At 39.2% G+C, this 15,190-nt stretch overlaps 1 protein-coding gene across 7 annotated transcripts in view; it reads right to left on the bottom strand.

Moving 5' to 3' along the window:
* TRPS1 (transcriptional repressor GATA binding 1) overlaps nucleotides 1–9,961 on the bottom strand; it is a 256,723-nt gene extending 246,762 nt beyond the window's left edge. For 5 of the 7 annotated variants that reach the window (XM_067467317.1, XM_067467320.1, XM_067467321.1 and 2 more), the window contains exon 1: nucleotides 9,021–9,961. The gene's annotated coding sequence lies outside the window, so the exon portion shown is untranslated. Of the gene's footprint in view, nucleotides 1–7,990; nucleotides 8,214–9,020 lie in introns of those variants that run through there. The other 2 variants (XM_067467323.1, XM_060775798.2) reach the window with 2 other exon arrangements.
* Between the last annotated feature and the right edge of the window lie 5,229 nt (nucleotides 9,962–15,190).

Genomic DNA, 15,190 nt, shown 5'->3' with positions numbered 1-15,190 from the left:
TCTCTTCCAAAACAACTACATGTCCATGGTAATTCCTTTTTTTCCAATTCACATATCAAAATGCATTTCTCCTTAAGTGAGGATTGTAAGAAACACCCAAAAACAAAACACCTATAGAGGAGAACTTCTTTGAATAGCACGTGCTGGAAGGAAAGTTAAAGACGGAAACAACACCAAGATTTGAACTCTAGGAAGCAATGACATTTTGCAAAGTTGTGCCATGGAATTACAGTCGTCTCCTTTGGGTGGGGTACATTTTGCCTGGGTGGAGCACCTCCCCTAAAGGGAGGAAAGACTGGCAAAAGCAGACTTGGCCTTTGAGAGGTTCTGAAGTTTGCCAACTTATAGCTGCACTAGCGTCTATCTTCACCAAGACATCTCTTGCCTAATCCGGTTAGAGACAGAAAGTTCCATGGGTGTAAAAAGTCTAACTTGGGAATGGATATGGGAAAACTGACTGTGACAGATGATAAAACAAATATTAGGCTTTAAACGCTACAGCTAACCATTGCAAGGAATAATAATTACCATCATACACAGCATACTTGAATCACAGTCAGTTCCTTTTCTTGGTAGGCATGACACTCATAAAGTCAAAAGAAATATATAAAAAAGAGTAGCGACAGAATGAAGCAACAGTGGATTTAATTATTCTTTTTAAAAACAAAATTCTTGACTGAAAACAGACTGATCACTCTTTGACGTACCACGTCTCCATTGTTTCTGTTTTTTTGCTTTAACAGATATAAATTATTCTTTGACACCTTTCTTTTAAAAAATTGAGAATACCAATATACTTTCAAAGACCAACTGGTTCTTCAAAGACGGAGAAGGAATGGGGAGAGGAAGAAAGAACAGTAATACGCTTCAAAATTTTATGTGGAAACTTTGCTCTTTTTTTCAATGAATATACATTACAATAACCTAAAATGCATCTGTATCGGCAAAACCCATTTGCAGAAATTGAACACAGCTCAGTAGAAAAGCCTTTTTGGAAAAAAATAATCGTAATAACTGGTTGAAAACAAGAATAAAAATAACTCCATCAAGAGGGTCTTTCTTTTTCAGGTTTCCAGCCTGTTTTTTTCTTGAGTCCCTTTTTTTAAAAAAAAAATGGCAGTTAGGCCACTAAAACCAATCCAGAACATTATTAAAAGTTAAAAGCTACCAATTACTTCTGTCTGTTCTTTTAAAGCAAAGTTTGGCATTACGTCAGTCGGTTTAAAGAAAACAAGAGAGAGCACACAAGAGAGAAAGGGGGAGAGAGGAAAAGTTTCCTTCTCGTATAAATAAAACCACCAGGAAAGGTGTCTAGCCTCTTGTAAAGTGTTTATTGCAAATTTTTGAAACAGCAGGTTACATTTTGGAAAATGTTTCTTTATTTAAATAAAATTTTAGAGGAAGAAAAAAGTTAATCCACGTTTAAAGGGCAAAACAAAAACTTCTCATATAGAAAATGCCAATGATTATCAACCATTTTGGAATCAGAAAATACATTTGAAGATGCCTAAAAATGTTATAAACACCAATCGATAATCTACAGATACAGTATTTTATAGGATGATTTGCATCCTACAGCACGCACACACAAGTTTCAGAGGAAACTTTAGGGATGTCAGTGAGTGAGCTTCTAGAGAGCAGAAACTCTCCATGTGTGGGGTTAATGAAGCGTATAGAAAATCATGCTGAATTTGCAACACATAGTGAGGAAAGTCTCGAATACGCCATTTCTGTTTTATCGAACTGGGCAATATGGACATCTCAAACCAGATACAATTAAACAACAAATAAAGACTACAAAATAACCTACAAACTCACACTGGAAACTAGGAGGAATGTGCAAGTAATATGATGAAAATGCCAAAGATCTAGATTAAAAAAACTTTCCCTACCTGTTTCAAGGGTCGGGTGGGATACAAAATCTGGGCATTGCTCACTGGATAAGAATTTTCCCCAAAATGAAATTTCTTTCAATCCTCAAACTTCTAGCATTGCTGAGATAATGATACTGAAAACGTTTCTCAGCTAGAACTCTCTCATTTGCTACGTTCACATTTCCACAGTAACTTTGCCAGCCCCTTTTCTTTGGATGCCAAAACTTTATTTCCAAATACCCAATTGAAGTTTTAAATTACTGCAATGCTAGAAATTAGGCACTGAAGGGAAATTTCATAGGGAGCAGAATTCCTATGGAGGACAATACTTTATTACTGTCCCATCCCCGTAGCTACAGTCCTGGTGCGACTTTAGGATCTTTTCCCCATCCAAATTACAAACTAATGCTTTTTGGAGCTCTGCAGGTGTGTGGAATAGCACCCAGTCACATGCTACCTTTTTTTAAAAAAATGCTTAAAAGTGGGGCACTGGGCTATACATTGGAAGATATTGTAGTATAGCATCATTTAAGTAATGAAGGTGGAAGAAAACCACTTTAGGACCAAGATTTTGTGGACTGATAAAACCAACACTAGCAAGCCCTGTTAAATGAATAGTTTTCCAAATATTTAAAATGAATGCAAAAACCATTCCAAAATTAAAATCTTCTGGTGCCTTTAGTAAACGTTTATCACACAATGCTTGATGTAAATTAAGGGGCTAGAACAAGCATGGGCAAACTTGAGCCCACTGGGAGTTTTGAACTTCAACAGTCTACCTGGTTGTTAGGAATTGTGGGAGTTGAAGTCCAAAACACTTGAAGGGCCCAAGTTTGCCCATGCCTAGGCTAGAAGATGTTTTCCTTAACCTTGATCCTTGGCTCAAGTAACTTAATTTAACCGACAAAGTCATATTGAAGTCAATATTTGTCATTACCATAAAGACTTTTTCAGGCATATTACTTTTTTGATTGAACACGTAGTTAACTGATCGAGCTAATAGTTTCAAATTTATCTGGATTATGAATTGGCCCAATTGGAATTGAATCAGCAGTACCATTCAATATGTTTACATGCATACACATTCTACTACAATGAACTTGCTCTCAAATAAGGATACACAGAATTATAGTATATAGCCTTAAACTGCTTCATGCTGCAATCTTAGGCTAACCTACCCAACAGTAAATCCTAATCAATTTAACAGACCTTATTTCTGAGTAAGCTTCTGCATGTTTTGTTCTAAAAGCACCAGTAATAAATAATAAAATAAATAAATAACATTGCAACCGGACAACACAATCATATGCACCATTTCCTAGGATTAAATCATACCATACATAGTAGAACTTAGTTCAACACATATAGTTTTATGCTATTAATTGAGTAAACTGGTTTAAACTGAAGGACTAACATTTTATTGGTTTTTATGTACTTTTTAAAAAAGTTTTCAGAATCAAGAGAATAAAACTATCGTTGCGCTCTATCGAGCACTGAACCTAACCAAAGAACTAACAAAGCGGCCTATATTTGGGTTGAGATTTTAACTGTCAAAACTAAATCATAACAATACATATGGAAGTTCAAAAAGCATGATACAAGTCTAAAAACGCCTTCGCTTTTGTTTTGAAATAAACGCCTATTCAGAATAAAACATATCTCTGCAAAAAATAAAAGTGCACAATTAGCTTCTTCAACAGTCAATAATCAGTGCTATTTAAAATGTAATTATTAGCTTTTCATGTTCATGCTTTAATCATTAAATCAATCAACTACCAGTGGTATGTTAAAAATCGTTAGGTGAAATGAGAAAGTATTAATTTGTGGGACAAAGAATGAATTGTAGGCTCAATCTAAAATGAAAACAAAAACAATGCTTAGCTTTCTAACAATAATCACAAAAGGTATCTTGGTAACATGGGGAGGTAATCAATGTATTCTATAGCTGAAAGTTAAATAGCTAAATCATCTTAAATAATTTTACTTAGTGAAGGCCATCCAACTATTTATTATAGTTGTGTGTGTGTGTGTGTGTGTGTAGAGAGGGAGGGGGAGTAGGCAGCTTTTCTACCTGCAAGCCTGAAAAGGATAAAAGCAGCCCAAAACTTTCCTGCTCTTAACTTTTAAAAACATAGTATAAGCCTACTTTTAATCATCCATATTCTGAACTGTGAGGTGCAGTACTTGGCACAGAATGTCCTACCCAAGGCTGCCAAATACACAAATCCAAACTACCTCACCAGTTGTCTTGAGGAAACTAAATTAAGCAAAAGCAAACACAAAGTGGAAAATTGTCAGTCTGCTGGGATGAATGGCTTCATTTTATAAACTAACCAAAAATCTGAACATCAGAACATATTGCTGTCTGAAGTCAATAATTTGACCAACACCCTGATCCCAACCCCATTACGGGAAAAGTAAGCCTCGTTAATTCATACAGACCTTAAATCTATCTAAATATTCTTGAAATCGTGGCCCGTAAGTCCCTGTGCTGTTTTGACAGAATTGAAACAAACTGTTATTAATTCCCACTTAGCTTTTCTATGAAAAAAATAACTTTCCCCAGCTAGACGTGCTCTATTTATTAAACCATAGACCTTTCACCATAAAACTCATAACTAGGTTATATATGATACACAAAATTTTAAGACCTTGTCAGAATGGCAACAGATAAGATCTGATAAGTGTTCAGTTAATGTTATTATTTGTAAGAAGTCAGACCAATATATTCAGTCACACACAAACTAATGCTAAAACTTTTACTGATGACGTATAGATTATACACACTGTAATGGTGAAACCATACTGTCGGGTTTAATCAATATTTTTCAGGAAGGAGGTGTCTTAGATTAGTTTTTGGATGGTCATAGTTAACCAATAATATGGTCATTTCTAAAAATGGTTCTATAAAGCAAGTGTCTTCAAACCTTAAGTATTAATTGGTCGATACAGCCTTCAGAATCAAAAACACAAGGCACTCCCTAAGAGCTTCAGTCAAAATGGAAAACAAATTTAAGAGTCTGAATGCTGAAATCTAATGAATAGCTACTGTAAGAAGCATTTGTATAAGAAATGCTGTAGACATTTTTACTGTCTACATTAATAGAGCTAGACTATGCAAATAGTCAATATGCATACACATTCGTTATGGATATTTACATAGGAAATCTAGAATGTGAAAGAAGATTTATGAATGCTGCAGTCTTCTGAACACTATGGGGCCTAAAAACCCTAAAATCACCAGATCGTGTCTGATCTAGGAAGCTAAGTTGGGTCCGCTCTGGTTAGTACTTGGATGGGAAACCACTACGCAATACCTGGTGCTGTAGGCTACATCTCAGAGGAAAGAACTGGCAAAACCATCCCCTGAGTATTCATATTCTTAGTAACCCTACTTCATGAGGTCGCCGTAAGTCAATAGGTGGCTTGAAGTCAACAGGCAGTCATTGCACACACTTACTCTGGAATAGATTAATAGTCTTGGCAGGATTATTCCTGATAAAATCACTAAGACTAGTGCTGCAAAAAATGATAATTTACACTTATAGTGTGGAATCTTTGTAGCTATACTTAAAAAGCACATTATTTTATAGATATATAAACCTACATTCTGTATTTTTGAAAGCTCAGCCGTGTTCGCATTACTGTTGGAAAGCATGCATCCAACTACTCCATAGACCTGATGATGCTAATGTGTACATTAAGTAATACATAAAATTAAAAACTGGCTAAATTCATTCAAACAGCAGGTTGTACAAGTGGCTACTTTGGGGAAGTAAGTGTGCCCTTCTTCAGACTAAATAACCCCCAGAACATTTCACTCCTCAAATGAAAATATACATATTGAGATCAAAATAGTTTCTATCCTAGTCTAAGAAATGGAGGCTGAAAACGACAAGTTTGTCATAAACATGCATTAAGGTACGTGTATATAAACATTCAGACTCCATAAAAAGTGAGTTTATTTTCTTCATTACTTGCACGCATAATACTGAAAAGTATCACAGCGCATCGTAAACAAAATTCCCTCTTAAGTAACAGCTCAAGGCTTAATCGTATACGTTTTAAATCGTGAATATGGCACTCAAGATCAGAGTATTTACTTACCCAGCTGCATTATAGTCTAAACAGTAATGCATAATTTATAATGTACAGTTTAAACAATCTTACGCCTCTTTAAAAGAAGAAAACCCACTATGCCTTTTTAAAAAGACAGAAGAAAACCTGAAGTCCTCCATTTGTTTGGATTAGCCATCTCTTACAAACTTTCACTACAGACTTAAAAAAAAAAAAAGCCTCGCAAAATGTTGATATCATTTCCAGACGGTTTTGTCAGCATCACGATTTACAGGAAATAGTTGGTGTTCTCATGAAAGCCCTGCATTTATTCTCAGGAGCACGGGGACTTTTTAAAAAAAGTTTTCTTAGCAGTCCACTTTTCCTAATATTTTGATTCTGTCACTCTGCTGAAATATTTGAAAAGCTTTTCTCGCCTAATGGATGCCCCTGTGCACATGAGGACAGGCACGGCCTTCTGTTAGAAAGAACTACTGTAAACTTTTGTAGTTGTTCTTCTGTCATCGTAAGGAACTAACTCCGAAGGAACTACCAGTTAGCACTTCATATTTATAATGCTGGTTCATTTCCTACCTTACCAAAGTTACATTTTATAAAATACCTTTTAAAAATCAAGAGATGTCAAGAGTACTGTTATTAAAGCATCCAATAGCAAAACTCTGGAGCATGGTGGCAGTAACAAAATAGGCTGCCAGCCTTCCTAAAATAAGAATTGTGAAAAAGTATGGCACAACACATCCCCAAAGTCCTTATACCCTATTATTATTATTATTATTACCATCATTTATTTTACCTACTTTCATTAACAAGTAAAACGATCAATAGTATGCAAGAAATGCACATATTTACGCACACAATTTGACATCCATGTTCCTTTCTAATACCTTACTTGCCCTTTTTTCAATTCTATTTTCTCCATTTTTGTTCCAAAACTTTGTCACCGGCAGCAGGGTGAATGCAGAGTCGATTCCTTATGATACGTCCCAATATTTACTTCATTGTTTGGCCTATGATTTTTTTTCTCCTCTCTCTCAGTGATTTGAGTTTGACATTTGTGGGTGGGAAAGGGGCTTTATGAGCTTCTGGTTGGTGTTAGTTCTTTAAAAATGAAAAAGAAACCTTATCTAACAAAGTCTTAAAAGTTCTTGAATGGCACCTTCTTTAGTAGAAGAAATTGTAGACACAACTAGCAACGCAAGCAAGACAACTTGTTGAAAAAGTATCAAGAAGTTAGAGGGAAATTTCTCCTGATTTACAAGAGCACAGTCCTAGAAAGTTGTATGAACTTTTCCTTTAAGATCAAAGGCAGAGATGGGGAGGACTCATGGAGCCATAATAACAACAACAACTCCCCCACCCCCCTTGCTGATTTTTTATAATAGCAAAACCTTCCCAACCACCATTATGGATCACAAGTTACGATTAAGTACAATCCAATCTTCCATTCTTAAAGAATTAGGAAGTTTCCACCTCTTCATTCATTCAGTTTCTTAAAGGGGGGGGGGGGAGAAAGCCTGTCACACATATCCATAATCCAAGCAAGTATTTTGCAAAGATGGGGGGGGGGGAGAGAAAAGTCACTGGACGCTCAATAAAGCAACTCCTTCCCAACCACCATTATGGATCAGTCACAAGTTACGATTAAGTACAATCCATTCTTCCCTTCTTAATTAGGAAGTTTCCATCTCTTCATTTATTCAGTTCCTTAATGGAGGGGGGACGATGAAGAAACCTGTCACACGCATCCATAATCCAAGCAAGTTTTTTACAAAGATGGGGGGAGGGAGAGAAAAGTCACTGAACGCTCAATAAAGTAACTTATTGCAAACCTGTGCACAAGGTCCTGGCCTTTTCGAAGAACTTCCTAACTCCTTCTAAAGAAGCCAGCCAAACCAAAGTGTCACATTTTGGGGAGAAAAGAGACCAGGATGAAAAATCCCACCCTGATCTAAAGAGTGATATATTCAACACCTTTCTCTAGAAGTTACACAGAAAACTACCCAAAGTCTCCTTTCAACAAGAAGGGGGAAGAAACTTACTACTTTCTCATGATGATCTCCCATCCGAGCCCCGACTTTTGGCCACCGTCCCCATTCTTTTCAAAGGATGGGTAAAAAACTGAAAAAGTGCAAAAACTCTAGGATGTTTGACCAAAATTAAAAGGGGGAAGGGCTTAAGTGGGGTATCCCACATTATGTGGGGTATCCCACGTGAAGGATGCAATATTTACCAATGCAAAAAAACAAAACAAAAAGGCAACCCAATAGGGAGGAAAAAAGCAGAGTGCCCCCCCCCCTTTCCTCTTTTACACACTTTCCCCCTGTAAAGAGGAGAGTGAAATCAAAGCTTAACCCACAAAAAAAGGAGGGGACTCAGGGGAGGAGAGTCAGGAAAGACACCAGCAGCTTCCAAAGTTGTCTTTTCTTGGTTTTGGAGGATGGGAAGGGATTGGGGAAAGGGGGGGGGGTCCAAGGGGGAAGGGCTTCCCTTTGGCTGCTGAACTTGACCCCTGCTGACTCCTCTCTCTCCAAAGAAGGCCTCCTGCAAGTTTTTTTCTTTCCGCCAAGTCTCCCATTATTATTATTATTTTGTGTGTGCTGCAGATCAACACATGTTTTTGACCCCATTACAAAATAAAATAAAAACACAGATTGGAGGAAAATGGGGAGAAGGAAGAGGAAGAAGAGGAGAATAAGATTGTATTATATTTTATATATATTTTAAAGAACCCATTAAAACACATCCTTTAGGAAACTGGAGCTCTTTGCTTTGCCTTCTTTGCAAAGCAACACACAAACCCCCCTCTTTTATCCAAAAAATCCCTAAATCACAGCACAGACATACACAAAACCAAAACACTGCTTTCTTTCTGATGATAGACATATTATTTGAGGAGTGGGGGGACATAATAATACCAAAATACACATCCAAGAGAGCAAAAAGCCAGGAAGGTGTTAAGTGCTAGCCACCAACAGCTCTCTCCTCTCCATGGATCACAACCCCATTTCTCTTCCCCCCTCCCTTTGAATTGCAGCCCCCTCCCACTCCCTGTAAACCCTGCTTGCTTACCTGTTGATTGATCAGCAATAATAGTAATAATAATAGCAATAATAATAACCGCAGCCGCTGGAAAGATGGTGGAACTGTCGCCTGAGCCATGAACCGTCTTTCTGTTGTTTGCAAGAGAGTTGAGCTTGGATTATTTTGGAAAGAGGTGGGAAAAGAAAGCACCCCGGGGGGGGGGGGGGAGAGAGAGAGAGAAGGAGGGAGGGAAAGGAGGGAAGGAAGGAAGGAAGGAGGAGGAGGAAAAGCAAGGGAAGGAGGAGGGAGGGAAGGAGGGAGGGAAGAAAGAGAGGGGTTAATAGGGGAGAAGGAGAAGGAGGAAAAGGGGGGGATTTGCTTTTAGCCACCCTCCTCCCTCCCTCCCTCCCTTCCTTCTGCGGATGGACAGAGAGAGAAGAGGAGGAGGAGGAGGAAGGGGGGAAAGAAGAAGGGAACGCGCCAAAAGCGCAGAAGAAGGGGAAAAATGTGTTTATAAAGCGGAAAGGAGGAGGAAAAAGAAAAAGAAACAGAGTAGCTGCTGCTGCTGCTTCTTCTTGCAACAAACAAGCCCTTCTCTCTTCTCTTCCCCTTTAAAAAAAAAGGAGGAGGAGGAGATTTCTCTCTCTCTCTCTCTCTCTCTCTCTTTTTCTTTCTGTTCTTTTTTGGAGATGGCCAGCGGAGGCTCTTTATCAGAAATGTTATCGCTTGTCAGGACCTCCAGTCTCCGACTGCATGACGTCAGTTTCAAGACACCAACACTATTAATATCAAAGGGGGAGAGAGAGAGAGGGAGGAGGAGGAGGGAGAGGAAAGGAGGGAGGGAAGCGCCACCCCGGGCGGAGGAGAGCCTTAAAGAGGCAACCCCGGCTGCTACTCTCTCGCTCGCTCCCGCTCCCCGTTGCTGCTGCTGTTGCTGCTGCTGCTGCCGCCGCCGCGGACGGCCTTCTCCCGGCCTCCCTCCGCCTCCTCCACCGGCGGGCACTCGGCGGCTCCGCCTCCTTCGCGGCTTCCTCCTCCTCCTCCTCCTCCTCCCGCTTCAATCTCCCTCGTTGCCTCTCACTCGCACAGGCGGCCCGGCAGGGGAGAGGAGAGGAGAAGCCGCGCTGGTCGAAAGAGGAAGGGAGGGAGGAAGGAAACTAGGAAGAGAGGGAGGAAAGGAAGGGAGGAAAGGAAGAAGTAAAGAAGGAAAAAGATGGAATGGAGAGAGGGAAGATGGAAAGAAGGGAGGGAAGAAGTAAGGAAGGGGGAAAAAAGGGAAGAAGGGAGGGAGAGGGAAGAAGTAAAGGAAGGGAAGGAAGGAAAAAGAAAGGGAAGAAGGGAGGGAGAGGGAAGAAGTAAAGGAAGGAAGGGAAAAAGAAAGGGAAGAAGGGAGGGAGAGCAAGGAAGTAAAGAAGGAAGGAAGGGAAAAAGAAAGGGAAGAAGGGAGAAAGGAAAGAAGTAAAGAAGGGAGGGATGGAAGAAGTAAAGAAAGAATGGAAGAAGGAAAAGAAGGGGGGAGGAGAAGGAATGGAGGGAGGGAAGAAGGTAGAGAGGGAAGATGGAAAGGAAGGGAAGAAGTAAAGAAAGAAGGAAGGAAAAAGAAAGGGAAGAAGGGAGGGAGAGATAAGAAGTAAAGGAAGGAAGGGAAGAAGTAAAGAAGGAAGGAAGGGAAAAGAAAGAGAAGAAGGGAGCAAGGAATGGAAGAAGGAAGGAAAGAAGGGAAGATGGAAAGAAGGGGGAGGAAGTGAGGGAAGAAGTAAGGAATGGCGGAAGGAAGAAGTAAAGAAGGAAGGGAAGGTGGAATGGAGTGAAGGAGGAAGAAGGAAGGGAGAAGTAAAGAAGTTACAAAAGAAGGATGAAAAGAAGGAAGAAAAGATAGAAAGCAGGAAGGGAAGAAGGAAGGGAAGGACAAATGGGGTGAAGGAGGAAGGGAAAAGTGAAGAAGTTACGAAAGGATGGAAGGAAGGGAAAAGGAAAGAAGGAAGGGAAGATAGAAAACAGGAAGGGAAGACAGAAGGAAAGGAGGAATTGAGTGAAGGAGGAAGAAGGAAAGGAAAAGGGAAGAAGTTTGGAAGGAAGGGAAAAGGAAAGAAGGAAGGAAAGATAGACCGAAGAGAAGAAGGAAGGAAAGATAGACCGAAGGGAAAAAGGAAGGAAAGAAATAAAAAGAGAAAGAGGGCAGGAAATAAAGAAGGGAAGAAAGAAAAAGACAAAGAAAGAAGGAAAGGAAAAAATCAGGGAGAGAAGAAGGAAGGATGGAATGAAGGAAGTGAAGGACAGAAGGAAAGAAAGAGGGAAGGAAGGGAAGGAAGAAGGGGCTTTTTAGGCCCCCCTTTGAGTCACCCAAAAGAGAGTGGCCCTAAGAAGCACAGAAAGAGAGGTGCACAACCTACAAACAGACCCACCTTTTCAGCTGGGGAAAGAAAGAGAATAATAATAATAATTATAATAATAATAATAATTATTATTATATACCACTTTTTTCTCTCAATCTTAAAGCAGTGGAACTAAATGCAAAGACCAAAAGTGGTGCCCTGTGGTGGGGTTCTTCTGACCCTATGTACATGAACACACACAACTCCCATTTCAGTTGTAAACAGGAGATGAACCCAAAACACAGAGAAAAAGGGGAAAAGGAGCTACAGCCTTGCCCTAGAGTGGGATTCTTTAAAATATACATAACCTCTCCTTTGAGTTGGGCAGTGAAGGAGAGGAATTTAAACAGGCCCCTTCTACACTGCCATATAATCCAGATTATCAAAAAAGATAATCCACATTATCAGTTCTGATAATCTACGAAGTCTGTGCTGCTATATCCAGGGGCTCTGGTGGTGTAGGGGGGTAAACCACTGAGCTGCTTAAATTGCTGAGTGAAAGGTCAGTGATTCAAATCCAAGGAGTGGGGTGAGCTCCCTCTGTTAACTCAGTCCTGGCAACCTAGAAGTTTGAAAACATGCAAATGTGAGTAGATCAATAGGTACCGCTTCTGTGGGAAGTTAACGGCGCTCCATGCAGTCATGCTGACCACATGACCCAGGAGATGTTTACAAACTACGGCGACTCTTCGGCTTAGAAATGGATATGAGCACCATCCCCCAGAATCAGACACAACTAGACTTAATGTCAAGGGGAAACTTTTACCTTTACCTTTTTACACTGCTATATAATCCAGTTCAAAGCAGATAATCTGGATTTTATATAGTTTTGTAGAAAAGACCAGAGAGAGAGATTGATCCTATTGCCTTGCCCTGAGTAGGATTCTCTTAACCCCATCTCCACTCATAAGGCACAGAATCCCTCTTTCAGCTGGCAAAGAAAGAGAATTATTATTATTACTACTACTACTACTACTACTACTATAGACTGCTTTTTTCTTTCAAAGACACTCAAAGCGGTGAAATCAAACACAGAGCAAAAATGGGAACTCCAACATTGCCCTGGAGTGGGGTTCTTTCGGCAGCTTTCTCCACCTACCCACCCTATACCACTGCAGACAAAGAAAGAAGTCCTGACTACACCTATCCTGTTATTGTAGTGCTGGCTAGTGGGTGGATCATGGCTAGTGGCCATCCCTCATCAGCTGGTGCATCAGAAGAAAGTGGGAGAGGAGAGAGAGAAAGAAGGAATTGCCCCTTCCATTCCCTCCTGCTTCTCTGATCACCCTGGTGTCCCAGTTGACATCATTCCAGGCCGCAAGCAACAGACAGTAGCCATTTTGCACCCATTGGCCACCACGATGATGAGAATTTTTTTTTGGGGGGGGGGGGGGTGTGACAGCATTCCTTGTCCCCAAACAGGATGTCCATGTAAACAGTTTTGTCTTGGAACCAACCCAACTGTTTATATGGACCAAAGTCATGGTTTACTCCAAAATATGTTATGCATTTATTTTATTGTTAATATTTTGAATTAGATGCTTATGAGGGCACCAAAATCTTTAAAATACTTAGCGCCTATAAAGGTCTTGATCTGGCCCTGATTGTTCACATCCAATAAGGATGGCAAAAGAGACAGAGGTTTGCCTAGAAGTTACATATGCTAATTTATCGATAAACGCATTTAGAAACAAGGACTGTCGCTGAAAGAAAAGCATAGGCGGAGCATTCCTTATTTGGAATTCCAAAATTGTTCATATCCAATAAGGAGGCCAAAAAAAGATAGATATTTGCCTGAAGTGTACATATGTTACTTCAGAGATGAAGGCACACATTTAGAAACGAGGTCCGCCAATGAAATGGATATACAGAAGGAGCATCTTTATACAAAATCATCCAGAAATTGTCCACATAGATGAATGAGACAATGACACCTTTGCTTTCTGGTGATTCAGTATGCACAAACTTTGTTTCATGCACAAATCATTAAAAATATTGTACACTATTAAGGCTTTGTGTCTAAGCTGCATATGAAAGATAAATGAATTTTGTGTTGACTTGGGACTCATCTTCAAACTCTGAAATAATCCAAAATCCCAAACACTTCTGGTTCCAAGTACTTCAGAAAAAGGATACACAGGGCCTTTCTACACTTCCATATAATCCAGAATATCAAGGTAGATAACCCTCATTATCTGCTTTGAACTGGATTATCTGAGTCTACACTGCCATATATTCTACTTCAAAGAAGCTAATCTGGATTTTGTACAGCAGTGTGGAAGGCGCCTCAGTCTGTACCATATTTGCCTAAATGTGCATAATGAGGTATCTTGAACAGTGAGATCCAAGACTAGAAGTAAAATTCATTTATGTTTTGGATACACCTTATACACATAGCCTGAAGGTAATTAATACAATACTTTAATATCTTTGTGCAAGAAAGGAAGTTTATGTATGCTGAACTATCTGAAAACCACCTATGTGAAAATTTTGGAGTTCAGTGTATTTTGGATTTTAGTTAAGGAATGGTGAACCTGAATTACTTTGAAATATGTGAGAGCCTTAGATATCAGAAGCATTTCATATCATGAGTAATCTACAAGGATCCATTGGAAAGTCGTTACTTTCTTCAACTATCAGTATCTCTCCAAGGTTTCAAGGGAGAATCAATAGCTCAGCCAGTTTTCTATCTAGAGCTGTTCATGAATAAACCTAGGATATGTTTGGACCAAAGCCTGTTTTCTAACACAACAAGATGTACATGCTTGCTCTTTAAACATGGTTATCTGTAGTAACTGCATTCAGTGGGTTTTAGCTCCTGGAGAACTGTGTATCAGATTGCAGCCTAAATTGCTCATTGGGTAGGAGAAATATTTTTCCTGCTAAGAACCTCCTCTTCCAGTAAAACTTCCATGGTTTTGTGACTTTGACACAGATCCTTATACGTTCTAAGGTACTGAAAGGTTGATTTTCAGTTTGAAAAGTAGTAGAAGAAAGATAAAGAAGGAAAAAGAGAAGAGATTAAATTGGAAAAGAGGGGAAAAGAACGCAGAACATTCATAGAACTTGAGACCCGCAAGATCCTATTTTTGGCATTTTAAAAGATTAGGTGTATTTCTTTTATGCAACATTAAGCAAAATGTTCCATAAAAGTCAGTGCCCAGCAGGAAGCCCACAGGGTTTATCATAGACACTCTCTCTCTCTCTCTCTCTCTCTCTCTCTCTCTCTTTATATATATATATATATACTCACACACACACACACGAACAGTTTGCTATGTTATCTGGAAAGTAATAGAAAGGATACTAGCAGGGAACTGTCTATTAGAACATTTCTTAAAATTTCCATCAGACTTCCGTATTTTTACACAGAAACTTTCTAATAAACTGAAGCCATACCATAAAATTACAAAAAGTCTGTGAACCATTTGTTTTAAGACGGCAAAAGAAACTTGTCTGCGGAAGCCTTTTCAATGTGGAAATACAGTAAGTGTTTAATATATGTCTGTAAATCTACAGGATATTTTGAGATCTTTTCTTTTTTCTAGAGCTGTGTAACGTGATGTGATATGTTTCCCGTTTGTAATCTACTTTTAACTATTGTCAGGTGCTCATTTCTTCTTGCTCCTGGTAAGAGCTACTCCAGATAAGAAGCATGAAAAGCTAATTATTAGTGAGACATAAGGTTATTTTCCCCAAAATACATTTTACTTCACTCACAATATTTTCCCGCAGAGGGGAATTTTTCAGAACAAGAAAACCTCTGCACTATACAGCCAGAATATGTCAACAACACTGTTAATAAAGCAAATATTAATAAGCAAAATCCCAATATAGTTTTGC

The sequence above is a fragment of the Anolis sagrei genome, chromosome 4 (assembly GCF_037176765.1).
Source record: "Anolis sagrei isolate rAnoSag1 chromosome 4, rAnoSag1.mat, whole genome shotgun sequence".
Classification (NCBI taxonomy): domain Eukaryota; kingdom Metazoa; phylum Chordata; class Lepidosauria; order Squamata; family Dactyloidae; genus Anolis; species Anolis sagrei.
This window is presented reverse-complemented; position numbering and strand designations above follow the sequence as displayed.